The sequence below is a fragment of the Melopsittacus undulatus genome, chromosome 7 (genome assembly GCF_012275295.1).
Source record: "Melopsittacus undulatus isolate bMelUnd1 chromosome 7, bMelUnd1.mat.Z, whole genome shotgun sequence".
NCBI classification, from domain to species: domain Eukaryota; kingdom Metazoa; phylum Chordata; class Aves; order Psittaciformes; family Psittaculidae; genus Melopsittacus; species Melopsittacus undulatus.
Window position 1 is genome coordinate 3,433,105 of NC_047533.1, and position 15,648 is coordinate 3,448,752.

Genomic DNA, 15,648 nt, shown 5'->3' on the forward strand with positions numbered 1-15,648 from the left:
CAGCTTGAGGCTGTTTCCTCTTCTATCCCTTGTTATTTAGGAGCAGAGCCCACTTCCCTCCTGGCTCCATCCTCCTGTCAGGCAGTTGTAAGGAGTGATAAGGTCCCCCCTGAGCCTTCTCTTCTCCAGACTGAGCCCCCCAGGACCCTCAGCTGTTCTCCATCACACTGTGCTCCAGGCCCTGCACCAGCTCCAGTGCCCTTCTCTGGCCCCGCTCCAGCACCTCAAGGTCTTGACCTGTAGCCTTTGTTTTAGTTTTTCCTTCTAGCTCCTTCTTATGCATCCTTATAATAATGCCAGGATTTGGTCTTGTATTGCAAAATCCCTCATAGAATGTGGTATTACTTTGTTATGGATCAGATGAAAGGATTTTTATGGGCCTTATTTCAGGAACACAACCAGTGCTTTGGCTCCCTTTATTTGTTTCATAAGAAACAATGAGACAAAAAGATTAAAAGTGAAAGACTTGTTCTAAGTCAAAAAGAAGATGTAGTGCCTATGTGGCTGCTTTAGAACCTCTGAGAATATCAAAGGTCTAAGGATAAGTATATCCATTATGATGGTTCCTCAAAGGACACCATCTCTTACTGAAAAGCAACGACAACTGTTCTGGGATTTGGCCCCTAGAAAGCTGGAATGTGCAGGAGAATGAACCAGATGTGGAATCCTAGAAAGACAATGCACAACTTGTGCTGGTCTCGTACACTGTGTTCTCAGCTTATGGAAGCTAAATGAGACCTCATTAAAAGGTCAGCTTGGAAAGAGAGGAAACAGACCAGTTCTCAGGAGACATTTTTGACAGATTTCCAAGACTCTAAATGCAGTTTGGGCTGAGAAAGGGCCCTGTTCAATAGAATAAACTTCTAGAAAAGAACAGGCGGTGAGAGCTGTCACTGTTTTTTATGCCTCTGAGAGTCACATCACAGTTGCACTGCCACTCTCCCAGAGTTCCTTTCCTCAGCACTTCAGTGCATCCCTCCCAGCTATTTGTTTGTCACCCAAACTTCCACTTTCTCCTAATTGGATTTTCCTTTTGTCTGCCCTTCCATTTCAAATATTATTGCTTATCATTATAAGTCATCCTACAAAGATGTATGATCTTTACACTGAAGAGTCTATGCTTCAGGCTGTTGTTTCATGGACAATGTAAAAGAACGAGACAAAAGAGAGCTAATTCTACCCCTGGTTTCTCTTCAGTCTCCTGGATTTGCTGAGGAGTAGAACTGTAATCCGTGTGGAGGGAACATTTAGCAACTAACCAACTAACCAACCTACCAACCCACCAACTAACCAACCCACCAACCCACCAACCAACCAACTAACCAACACACCAACCCACCAACCAAATAACCAACTAACCAACCAACCAACCAACCAACCAACCAACCAACCATCTCTTCTTGCTGAGTGTTCTGCCACTTCTAGAAAGACTGATGAATAAGAGGAGGTATGAGCTGAGAAGTTCCATTGGTTAGGGGTATGGTCTTAAACCCTGTCTATAGTGAACCAGTAGGTAAAGAAAGCTGCTAGCATCTTCCTGCCATCTTGCAAATCATGTACAACTGGCAAAGGAGCATCTTTAAAGACAATGAGATGCAATGTCAGTGTTTGCTTTCTGGCATACAGCAAAGCAGTTGCAGAGAACTGTAAGTAAATAGATTATGTCTTCAACTTCTTTTGAAGACATTAGTAAGACAACCAGCTTGGTATAGATATGTGCAACTGCATCGAAATCTCTGACACAGTACCATTTATAATCACTGAGTATCACTGACTCATCCTTGCTGTTTTCTGAAACATTTCATTGAGTTAGCTCTGTTGAAGTAGAGGTGAATTTGACTGATCCAATCAATAGGTGTCCAAATTCATATAGGAGGACTTTGTAGTTTTGTAGGCTCTGATCTGTACTGCTCTAGTCCAAATCCAAGTAAACCTTAACTGGATCTGGAGAGTGAATTCACATTTACCAAGAAATAGTTGAGAGAGGAGTTTAGACTATATAGTCTAGCTACTAAGGAAAATCTACCATTCTAGGACCTATCCCAAGTTTCACTTCAGGGAGAATACTACAACAGTCAATGGATAACCTTGAAATCTGAGTCAAATCAAACTAAAAATTAGGGACTGCAAATTTATGTGATTAAGTTAGGTCACAATATCTTAAATGTGACATGTGTAAGCCAGGTTATTTCTTCTTCTGAAGTTCTTTGATTCCTAGAAATGCAAATAGAGAAGTCTTTCAAAAGCCCCAAGCTCCTCTATCATGCAGTGCTACTCAAGGAAGGGGTCATATATCATAAAAAGTTGTTAAACATGACAAAAACACATGGAAATGGGCAACATAAGCATTCCTGAGAGTGTTCGTTATGTCTCATCCTAACTGCATTACAGTAAGCTGTGAGTGCAGAGTAGAAAGTGAGAGAAGAATATCATGAATGCCATGGCCTGATATCAATACAGAGCTCATGGAACCAGAAGACCTTTTTTCTGTGATATATATATCCTTGACTGAGAAAGGTATTGGAATAAGGATTGAGATAGATCAATGAGAAAATTAAGAAGGAAAAATCTGTCAAGAACTCAGGAAATAACACCAGCTGAGCCAGGGAGAAGGTTCAGGGACATAGGTCCTTTCAACCACCAGCATCTTTGATCAGGAAGCTGAATAGGTTTTAAAATGCCAGTTTCCTAATAGCAAGTTCAAATTACAAAGCAGAAGCAGAGTTCCTGAAAGGACGAAACTCCCTTTAAAGATTAAAGGAAGGAGACAAGGTTTATTCTTTTCACTGACCTGTCATAAAGAATTCTGCCCAGATTGAAAAGCAGGAGTGAAATGTTAACTCTTTTCCCTTGTTCAGAGGGCATTCAGCAGGGATCTGAAAGGCCAAGGCCTGGCAAAATACATCTAAAGAATACAAGAATACCTTGTGCTTCTCCAGTGCTTTTCACCCACAGACCTCCCACTATATACAATGGGCTCCCTGCTGTGCTCTGGAGAGATAAGAGCACCAGGAGAGGTCCATCTTTTGGGAAGATCATAATCTGCAGCTGAGGCTGCATTGGGTGAGTTTGCAATTAGATATCAGTGTTAATGCTCATATGTAGCACAGGAAAGAGGAGTGGGTCCAGAGGAGGGTCACAAACAATATCTCAAGGCTGGAGCAGCTCTGCTCTGGAGCCAGGCTGAGAGAGCTGGACTGGGGCAGCCTGGACAAGAGAAGACTCCTGAAGGGGAGACCCCAGAGCAGCTCCAGTGCCTAAAGGGGCTGCAGGAAAGCTGGAGAGGGGCTTGGGACAAGGGCCTGGAGGGACAGGCCAAGGGGAATGGCTTTAAACTGAAAGAATGTAGACTTAGGATATAAGGAATAAGCTTTTTACAGTGAGTGTGGTGAAATAGCAGAACAGGTTGCTCAGAGAGGTGATGGATGCTCCATCTCTGGAAACATTTTAGGCTAGGTTGGATGGAGCTGGGAGCAACCTCTTCTAGTGGAAAGTGTCCCCATTCATTGAAGGGGGATGGATTATGTGGCCTCTGAAGACCCCTTCCTACTCAAACTCTTCTATGATCCTATGATTCCGTATTTATAAAACACTCAAGAACACGGAAGCATTGTCAAGTATTCCCTTGTAAACTGTTCCTGGTGATGTTTTTGGCTGAGGTAGGCGAAACAGATGAAGCAGAGTCTTTTCCAAGGTAAACTAAGCAGAGGTCTCTCCACAGCAGCTTTCATCAGGTCCAGACCCTTTTTAAAACCTTCTTTGCTCTAATGTGAACAGGGTAACACTCTAAGTGTTGCTTTACTGAAGACTACTACTCTCAAGAGCCATCCTTGCTGGTGTTCAGAGCATAGTCGCTGCTGCTAACACAGACAAGACTGCTCATTGAGTTACTTTCTCAAGTGTAAGTTTATAGACTCATAATGTTTAGCATGGCTAAGCAGGTATCTGAGCAGTTTCCTTGCTCACGCTGTTTGTTGTGAGATGTCCTTCAGCCTTGCTGCTTTGCAAAAGTTGATGTTAGTCTCACTGCCCCCTTGCACTTTCTCTTCCAAGCAGCTTACACCCCCTTGCATTGCTGAAGGGATCCTCAAAATGTCTTTACTCAGTAAAGGTATGCTAATATCATGAGTTTGCATATGGAAAGCTATGGCAGACTAAGAACACAAAACCCACCAGGAGGTGTAGACAGAATTCTTGGGTACTCCAGAGCTGTATGTGTAAAGCTCTATCAGTAGGTGATGATTGAGAGACTTCATATCCCATGACATCCAGCTGGGTTTATAGTGCCCTGCTCAAGCTGGTTCTGATCTCCAGCATCCTGGGGCTCTTGCACAGCTTGGGAAAAACTGGGACCTAGGTCTTTGGAGTGGCATCTATTCTGCAGAACTAGAATAGTGTCTCTCTCAGTCAAAATTAGACAGTGCTAAAAATATAGCTTGGTTATCAGCATCATTGCCCTGAATTCCAGTTTTGTCTATGTGGGTCATCAGCTCCACCAGTGAACACCAAACTTCAACATTCTGGGCATTTTCCCAGTTCTTTGTATTCATGTGTAAGAGCACAAGGGGTGCACAGCTCAGAAGGCTGGATGGCATATTAAGCTTAAGTATGACTATAAGTAAGGATGTATCTCACCCGCAGGTTGTTCTTTGGCAAATATATTTTGCCCAAGAAGCCAAAGCATGAAAATCCCTTCCAGATCCAAGAAAATCTTCATGCCCATGTTCTTAACTAGTTCTAATCAGTGTCTCTTTAGTAGCAAAACAGTTGAGAATCTGGCCTTAAATCAGAGACTTCCAATTTTCTAAAACAGGAAATGACAAGCAATGAGTTAGAAATATGTGCAAATGATGTAATTAATTATTTCTATCAACAGCTGGAGAACTGGCTGAGTATTTTATCCAGAAAGCCTCAAATCTCTTACTGCAAAAGTTTTCCAAAACAAGATTGTTTTCACAGATCCTATTGGAAATCCATGATCCTGCACCAAGAGAAGCCATTGCCTAAAACAAGGGAAGAATGCTGCTTGCAAAGCCTGACTGCACAGATCACAAATGTTATTGCTGTATAACATCACCAAGATGAGAGATGGTGACCTGACTGGCACCTGGAGGAGATGAACCTCATCTTCTGAAGCCACTGATTTTGCTCCTTGTCATCACATCTGTGGCTCCAGTCTGCAAGATCCCAATGTGCGTCATTCCTCATTTGCATGAGTGTGTGGGTTTCTGTAGCAGCACTGACTGTAGCCAAGAGGATTTTACTGAGGAAATGGAAAATGCTGCTTGCTGGACACACAAAGAGTGAATATTCCAGCTGGCACTGGTTTCTAAAACTACTAAAAATTTCCATCAGATTCAGAATAATGAACCCATCTCTCAGCAGCAGGGACCATATAAGTACTCAAAGTAGAACTTAGTATTCATTGAACCTGAGGATGTGGAGGGGCTAGTGGGAAAGGAATAGAGGTGTCTTAATAAGGAAGCATCAGACCAGAGGGTGGGATAGGGCTGCTCTTTCTCATGATGGCAATGAAGATTCTTGAGGAGACTGCAGGAATGAGTCCTCACTTGGGTTGCCCTAAGGCCTATTAGGGTTGTCTTCTAAATTACAATGAGTATTCACCTCAAAAACTTGGAAGAGCTGACATTGCTTTTTCCCACTTTGTGCCAGCTTACTCTAAATACATTCAATGGGAATTGGAAAACTGTGGAGTTACACTGTCTAACCCAAAGAAAGAGACCAGAATCAACTGGATATTGCAGACAGATGCCCTCTGTCATAACTGTGGCAAGGCAAACAAAAGCCAAGCCAAGTTATGCTGAAGCGAAGACAGGGAGTTTGGCTGATAAATGGCTTTCTCACACCTCTCAGGAGGAAAAGGGTAAGTGAATCAATCACTTTTCTTGGAGAGTGAATGAGCCAACCTATATGAGCAAAAGGAATGAAAGGCTGCTGCTGAATAGGTGTGGGCTTGCAATTACTGACTATTGCCACAAAGGGATTTCCAATTATTGGATTCATTGTTCCATCTTCTGCAAGCTACCTTATTAAGCTTGCAATAAATAAAAGATCCCATGGCCTAACAGGGTATGGAAAGGAAGATGTAACTCCATGACCCACAATAAAGATGATCCAAATTGTTGCTCTTCCTTCTTTTGAAAGAATCACACCATTTGAAAGATGCTCTTGAGCTCTCTCAATATCTAGGTAGTAAATATAATGCTTACATTGCAAAGGGTGTTGGTGAGGCTATGAGCTTCTTTACAGTCATTGGCTATTTGGCTTATTGCAAGGGTTATGGGGTGGGTTTTCTGAATAGTTTAGGCTTTAGAAGCTGGAATGACTGTTATGTGCTATGGTCTTAAGCTGACAAAAACACTTGCCCATTTTATAAATTTTGTGGCTGTGCTGATTTCCATCAAGTGAGGATTATACTGAACCCAGTTAATAACTGCAACCATAACAGGCAATAAGTATGAAATCTCAACAATAAATTTCAGAGAAATATCAGGAAGAGTTGCTTGAAAACATAAATTGGGAATACATTATTTCCATGCTCCCTCTTCTCCATACTCCCATCATTGCAAACAAATGGAAAAGATTTCACTTGGCAAAGGAAAAGACAGGAGAGAAAAACTGGAATGGAAGTGCTAGAGATGGTATAAAAGTTGCATGACAACAGCAAACCATTTGGATAGCAAACCCCCACCCCCTGTGCAAGACCTTTGCATTTTTCTCATTAAATCCTATGGCTCATTGCAAGTTTTATACAAGATTATGTAGGACAAGGCTGACAGAAGCAATATTGCTGGGTGCTGGCAGAAAACTACTGCTGAAGAACTGCTTTCCACAATAACCTTTAACATTAATATAACCTGGCTACAGAAAGATTCAGCTTTCTGTGATTCTATGTGATTTCTATGATTCTCAGGACTTCAATTTCCCATCCAGGTCATCCTGCAAAACTGCTGCAAGATTTTCATCACTTCTCTATAAAACAATGTGGCATTGTTGTCTCAATTAAAATACAGATCATCCCCCTTGCCTTGGCTCCACACCCTGACTGTATCTACATTTACCATAGGTCCTTCTTGAATTGAGGGAAAACACTCTTTTTTCTCAGACATCTTGAAAGCATTAAACTCACCCTGCCATTTATGTCTGTTAACAATAAAAGGTCAACTACACTTGACTATTTAAATCCACTTTTTGTTGCTCTTAGCTGTACTTTGCAGCAGGATTGCAAGAAAATAGAAAAGTTATTACTGGAAAAGTGTGAATCTCAAGCCTTAATTATTGACACCTTCTTTAGGGTCATTTTGTCTTCTTCCTGAGAGAAGGGAAAGCCCTAAGAGAGCTGGTAGCCTGCAAGACTGAAGATAGGATGATAATGTCACCATCATCTCTTCATCTCCACAGAAATCATGACTGCAGTCTGGAAAGATGCTTGCTCTGAAACCTAATAGAGCTGTTGACAGCTACCCAGGCAAACACAGAACACACTTGTTTGTCAAGTGCTGGAAAGAGGCCAGAGGGGGGTGGAAGACAGAATAAAGGAGAATAGATGTTGGTAGGAAAAATATAACCAACTGTATTCTTGCTAGGGCTGAGAGGCAGCTCCCATCTGCAGAATAAGTTGACATTAACTTGCTGCCAATGGGGGATGTGTGCTGCTTCCTGATGTGCAACACTGCTGTTAAACTGGAGGAGACCTCCCCTTTGCCTTTAGACCTGTCATCTTGCAAAGTAATGCAGCCAAGCATGTTTGTAGAGAGGATTTTGGCAGCAGAGAGTTGGCAAGGCAGCATGTGTGCTCTAAGGATATATTACAGAAGGGATATGCTTCTTTCTTGCATAGGAGAAAGAAAATGAAAAAGGTGTGATTCATCTTCTGTCATTTTAGATGTCTAGAATGCTGGTACCTAACCTAAGTGTGCATCTAGAGTCCCTCTGTAAAAAGGGGAAAGGTGAGGGCTCTCCATGGGTATGTACATTTCTCTGCTGCTTCCAAGCACAATAGTTCAACCAGCAGCTCCATCAGTGAGCCCAAAGTCCCCCCCTGCATGCATTATGAGTTGCTGGTCTTTTGCTAGAATATCCTCAGAACATAGATGTTCTTTAGTGATATTTCAGGCACAAAAAGGAAGTTCAAAGAAGACCAATCTCCTAGCCAAGCTACCCAATCCATATCTTCATGGAAGTAATGGCTTTCTGAAATAATTCAATAATAAACAATAGATGTCTTCTCTCTTGAGTCCTACCATCCAAATCACCCTTTGGCAATGAATTCCCAGGTCTACATCAAGATGTAGAAAAACTGCCTTTCCTACCTTACCACCTCCTAGATTGGGCCTTGAATTTGATGACAAAATAAGTAATCCCCTAGTCCCATTTTTCCACTATTCTGTGGGCCTCTGTCCAATCCCCAGATTCATATTTTCCTTTGGGATGAAGAGACCCAGTCAATGCAATGGCACTGTCTATGGAAGCCGCTCCATGTCTTTAATTGTCCTCATTGCCCTTCTCTGTAGCTTTTCTGTCTATAATATAGTAATTTTGCATCCTGTGTGGCTGAATGGTTCATGGTATTGAGCATCTGAGAGAACCATGAATTCAGAATACCATAATGACCTATTTGGCTTTCTATTTCTTTCCTAATGATTCTTAGCATTTCATTTAGCATTTTTTGATTACTGCTAAGCTCTGAGCTGATGGATTCATGGACCTGTTGCTGTAACATCAAGCACTCGCTAGAATCATAATGGTTTGATGAGAGCCCATTGGATTTGTTTTCAGTCATCTCCCTTCACTTCCAATTTATCCACAGTGAATTTATTCTGATTTTATTTCTCACTCAGCCTTGTAAAGTGTTTTTCCAATTCTTCACAAGTGGTCTTTGCGTTCATTGCTCTGGGATAGCTTTCTATTTGCAGCAAATTTTGCCTGTTAATACTCTTTCTAGGTCACTAATGAATGTCTTCAGCAGCACAGTTTCCTTTCTGTTACTTACCTCTGCTATGAATGACACTCATTTACTCCTACTATTCAGTTCCCATCCTTTAACCACATCAGGACCAGGTCTCCTGGCATGCTTGCACAGTTCATTTTTTCAGGTATAATAGCAGAACCATCCTGAAACACATCTGAAGTGGCTCCTGTTGCTCTGTAGAGTAGCTCATTAGACTGTGTATTGCAGTGGGTTGAAAGAAGGGTTCTTATCCTTGGTAGACTGACTAAAATCTTGAGGAAAACTCCACCTGGCTAATTCTCTTGTGGATTTTGGAAGGAGTTTGTGGTTTAGAGGTGGATTTTGCCATGTTCTTCTCCTGCCTCACCGTGTCTTGAAAGTTCCTTACTCTAAAAGTGCATGTATCCAGTGAAATTTTCACTGATGCAGCATGTCCAAAGCCAGAATCATCTTGGATCAAATGAGCCTAGATATTAACTTTGATTTTTCAAATCTTCCTCTATGGTCTGCAGAAAAAGGGTTTTCTTTTCCCATCTGCCTATTTTAGCATAGAAGGGGTATCTTAAAAGGCATTTGTTGATTTCAGGGATAATCTTGACAGCTGGCTTAACTGTCAGTGTTAGTCTCACATAAATGTAGCTGTGATCAACCCAGAAAAACTCATAGTATGTAAGGCTTTGATGAAGTGAACCCTTCTGATAACAGTACAGTTTTGCTGAAATAGTTTTTCATTTCATGAAGTGTTTTCTGCTGGCAGAACTCTACCAGTCAAGAGGGGAATTGTGTCCTGTTCATCATCTTTGTGATGAGATGATGGTTCTGGTATGAGTATTCAGGTTTCAGGAGCTCATGTTGCATCAGTTGGACTGACCTCAAAACCTTGCTTATACTGGGAAAACCCCTCCCTTCTAGGAATCCCACTCAAGCAGATCCCAAATTGCTGGTGTTCTGGTAAGCTGCAGTTGGTTTTTCACTGTGGAGGTGGGTAGAGCAGCTGTACCCAAATGCAATGGTTGAAAGGTGAAGCTTCACAACAGAGGAGTGTGTTCTGTGATGGACTGACAGAATCTCTTGCAGGACATACAAAGTCTTTCAAATACAAACTAGCTCAAGCTTGATGCAGGGGTAGGAAGGTTGACAGTGTAGAGCATCCTATATTCATCAAAGATTTTAAATGCAATCAGATGTAAATCTTTATAAATGGAAGTGGTCCAAATAATCGGACCAGAAGAGATTAACCAACAAAACCCAGATGAGGTCAGGACAGCTGACTGGAGTTAGAGAAGGCAGCTATATTCAGGAGATTTCCATCCCTCAAATCTCTCCTGGCTGCTCTGTGGGGATGAGGGGAGGTGGCATCAGCTGCTGTCCAGATACAGCCACTCACATAAAGGAAAGGATTTTGTTAGATCTCAATTTCTTTCTTGTGCCAGAGGATATTCAGTCCTGAATCTCCAACTTGAGGATAAATTGGCGTAACTGCACAAGGGTGCTGATCTTTTCACCTTACAATGCACATGGTGAAGACTGCTCTCCCCCTGTTACAGATGGTGTACAGCATCCTTGTTCTTCCATCCAAACCATGCAATTTGTAGTTGCTTTTGCTTTTACCTGGTGTGAAGATTTCTGCGTACCAATCATACTGAACCCTTCACAAGAAAGCTGCCAAACCCTCATGCAGTTCATCCTTTAATGACTAGATAAGTAGCACATCTGATCCATAATCTCCTCCTGCTGGTTATTCTCTGTCAGCAGTGCATAGAATGAGTGTCACAATAGACTCCTGGAGAGTTGGCAGTGTCTCCATCGACTGGCTCTGGTCCTGATGCTCCAGCTCATTGTCATTATGGGCAGCTGGAGTAACTACAGAGAGCACTGAATGAGAGGGAGCGCTGTCATCCCAAAAGCACTTCCCAACAGCAGAGTAACTAACTCTTTATCACAGTACTTGTGAGAGACTCTAGAAGTTCTGGATATTGCCATACAATACCTGAAGGCAGTAATTATCTGGGAAAGAATGGATTGCCATAGGCAAACATATCTTTCTGAGATTAAAAGCAATTCATAAAAGTAGCCAAATTGATGGGATGGGATGAAATTATGAACCTGGAATGAGCAGTGAAGTTTTTATAGGTATTGCATCTACATGAAACAGAGCTGAGTTTAGCAATAGATATTTTACCCACCTTTGTGAAACGTCCAGAGCTCAGGAGGATACAGCAGCTGTGCAAGATTACAAGGAAGTGTTGCATCCTGTTCTATTTGAGAAATCAATAAATAGTATTGACTAAAGTATTAAGGAGGATATTTATAGGATATATAGAGTATTTCTGTGTTATCTAAGATCTGGCACTGCATTAATTATGTATCAGACTCAAAAGATAGGTTTAGCCTTGACCCATTCTGGTGGCATGAGTAAAATGATCAAATGGAGGTTCTTCTAAACACAGCAACTTCCACATTCACATTATTAACTAACAGATGTAGAAATGCTGAAAGGGAACTCTAAAGGTCTTGAGTTACTCTTTTACAGCATAGCCATAATGGAAGCATTCCAGTGTCCTCCCAGTGAATTATATGCCCATGCCTGAGTTATGCAGAGAATGCAAGTTAATATTCATAAGAGCAGATTTCATTTTTCAAGGAATAGAAGACTGTCCTAAAGAGAACCAACCTAGGCTATTATAGGAAACCTCATCAATAACACATCTGCTGATGCTCCCCATTTTAAGGCAAGAGCATTATGTACTTTTGGCTCAACTTAACACTTGCTATAAATCACAGAAACATCAAAACCTTAGTTATAATTACGAGAACTAATTATGCTGTAGTCATTAAAGGAGGTACAGGTCTCCTGAGAAACACCAGTGTGAATTCCTTTCTCAGGATTCGCTGTGTGGGTTCAGGAGCTGTCAGGGTCATTTAATACAGCCAGCAAATTATCACACCCCCACAGAAATCAAGACATTAGTCTAGCTTCAACATGAGCAACTTACAGCTCTGGAAATTAGGATTGAGCTCTCTCCTGTTGGCATTCCACCAAAGTCAATGGAGATGTTCCAATTAATACCGCTTAGCCCAAGGCTTCCATCCACTGAGCATATGCAGCACATACCCACAGACATTGTAGGTATCATCTTTTTAGTGCCTTAGCAATCTTCCTGAGCTATGAGATGACAATACAAAGGTAAGTATCTGTGATGAATTACTAAAACATGCTGTCATAATAACCTCTGTATTTTAGGACAAGGGCTGCCTTTTCACTACAGAGCATAGAGGGATGTCTTGTAGGACCTCTTGTAATTTCAGAAACCTCAAGAAAATATCTGGATCTTACTTTCAGGAATAAGAAGTTTTGATGACCATAATGTGTTGAAACATGAGAAAGCTCCATTTCTGAAATAACCATACTGCAAGTATTTTAGACACAAGATCAAGGGTGAAGTTGAAGAACAAAACATCAATAGCATAAGATCATATTCCTATGGAATCATACATTAAGACCAAAAAATTACAGAGATATCTGTTCAGACAAGACAGTCCTGCCATTCACTTTGTGTTATTTGGAATCTAAATCTCTCTTATTTCTTTTGATCTCTATCAAAGGGATAGAAAGGACAGGGCTAGAAAATTGAGTGAGTGCCATCTTCAGAAGAAGAAAGCAAAAGAAATATCTTCCACACCTTTTTCCTGGTTTAGGTTTGGGTTTTTTTTCTGTGCAATTCTAAAACGCAAAAAGGTTTGTAACATGGCAGTGTAAATGGAAGAAAAATGAAAGGAATATATATATATATATATACACACACATATATATATTACACACACACACCACCCCCATCACCTAAAGACATATTGGGAAACAGACGCTATTTTTACGGCCCCATTTGTCTTTGATGTCTTTCCTTTGCAGCTGCTGATCTCTGCAAAAAGTCTTTTCCCCTTCCTCAGCAAACTTGTTCTGCAGCTTGATGTCATCCTTAATTCTATTGTCCCTTTCAGCAAATTTTCTGTGGTTTAATGGAGTTTCTTGAGTAATTTTGCATCACTGCATTATAGATAGTGCAGTTATTCGTGTGGAAAACCCCATTCTGACTCCTGGAATAAATATTGACTTTTACACATTATAAGCTTTCATGTTCTTGGAATTACTGCTTTTAAGTATCCAAGCAATGCTTCTACAGGATCAATGCAAGGCACATGCCATCACTCTTTTCCTTTTCATGTCTTAGCATACAGTATTTCAAGACACTCTAGGCACAGAGCTTGCTCTAAATTTACCACATAGATTTCAGGGGAAGTAAATGAAGCTATGCATGAATCTCAGGTAGAGGTTTTAGAAGATAAGGAATGCTTGTGTGGGCTAAGATGAATGCAAGCTCCCTTCTGGGGACAGATTTACTAATGACGGAGAAGCAGCTCTCTTTTCTGCATGGGACTGTCTAATGGAGTTGAAATTAGGGAATGCTGGTATTCTTTTCCTCTGTATTTGAAAGCTTTGGTAAGCATAAAGTAGTGTTAATAGTCCCTGAGGACTCAAATCAAGATGTACACTTGGTTGTACCTCCTTTCCACAAAAGGAAAAAGGAGGCTTAAGCATGCTGCGTTTCACGATCAAAGTACTTTTCCATAGTGTTTTATGACCTGTTCTGAGGTGTCAATTTTTCTTCACAATGCTCAAAATTCCATTAAATTATATTAAAAGCATTCATGGCTTTACCAATGCCCATGCTGTCCATTGGCTGTTGCAAGCAAGCACTTAAGCATGCAGTAATGTGCCAACTATTTGCAGTAGTGCTGTTTCCTCCTTACATCTTTGGAATATCTTCAGAGTGTGCCACGTGGATTCTGTCAAATTAGTGCAAAATTCATACAACCTCTATCCTCTCCAAGGCCCATCACAACCAGAAAAGGTTTGTACTTATTTTTCTATCCTTTCCAATAGCATCAGTACTTTGTATGAGTATTTACTCCAGCATGACCCAGAATCTAGAAAGGCCATGAGTTGGTCTTAGCTTCCTTAGATTCCTTAGATTACTGGCCTCCAAGCAGAGGAAGGCCATGAGTTTGTCTTAGATTCCTTAGATTACTGGTCTGCAAGCACATCTATATATGTGACTTGAAACGCACAAGCAAGTCTTTTTGAAGCCCACGATCCATCCATCCATCCATCCATCCATCCATCCATCCATCCATCCATCTATCCATCCATCTATCCATCCATCCACCCATCCATCAATCCATCAGTGACACAACTTCATACCTCATTTATGCTTTTGGGGTGTAGTCGGTAAATTCCTTCACCAGCTGGGCATGACTTGAATAATTTCATTTTTTAAACACCTTGGATATTTACAGTGGGAACAGCATTAATGTTACTGGGAATACACTGGACATACACTTTTATTTTAGAAGAGCAGACTGTTTCAGTTCAGGGGTGTTAATTTGCACCTTTCCCTGCAAAGTGATGCAAATCTTGTTGAAGATAGTAGGCACTACTCTGACCAGCAAGACCTAGTCATTATAGCACCAACTGGGTATTTAATGTCTGTCCTAAAGCCACAGAAGCAAACCTCATCAATGGGAGATATTTGATTTGTGTAATATATAAAATATAATTATATGTATACATATTATCACAAAGGATGATATATTTTATTATTTTTGTCAGTTATAATTGCTAGAAGCATAAAGAAGCAACTATCTGCACCTGAGTGCTTCACCTGTGTGTAAAATTCTTCATGAAGCCAGTTTGTCTACTAGAATACACAAGTTTACATCAGTGTAGGATATTGTAGCTCATAACTGCATCTTTTAGATAAAGTTTATCTTTCCTCTGATGCATAAGTTGACATATTGCCTTTGAAAGAGGTATGCAAGTTACAGTTGTGACTTCGTTCCACCTCTTCTATCCTAAGTAAAATCAGAGTAAGAAATCAGAAATCACGAACCAGCCTAATCCATGCGTTTGGATTGCCAGCTTCTATATACAGGTGCAGTCCTCTTAAAGAACTGATCAATTTTAGAAACATAAACAAGTATGTGAAACACCAATAATGTACCAAATTTGATGGGAGCAGTCAAAATGCTAACGAAGCAATGAAACACCAAGGATCCCTGCAATCCTGTTTTGTAATTAATGAGCTGTTGGTTCCATTCATTACACATATCCTGCAGAGCTTTTTATTTCTGTGGCAAAGCACTCCTGACATCAGAAGAAGAAGATCAGTCCCTGAATCCAATCTCTCTCCTTCCTTCCCCCAACAGTCATGTTGCTATAGAATAAAGAGTAGAAGGTCAAATAGCTGTAGGTGTCCAAATAACTTCCCTCAATTCTTTCCTTATTGCACCATTAAAGCGGGGTGGCCATTAGTGTTTATGAAAATGTGGATCTGAGCCTTCTACTGGGAAAAGATACTCTCTTATTCCAAAAGTAAAGATGAAAAAGGCCAAAGCTACTATTTAATAAGAAAAATCATTCAGTCTTGTGGTGTAGCCTTTGAACAACAGTCCTCCAGCAAAGGAAACTCTCTTTATTAGGCACCTGGAATATATTGTCCCTGGGGAATCTGATAAGAAAGCATAGTCTCAGCTTCACATTCAGCCATGGTGTGATTTGAAGGGTGATAACGTTTCTCCAGCTGGCTGTAAGAATCATTCATTTCTTATTCAGCTCTATC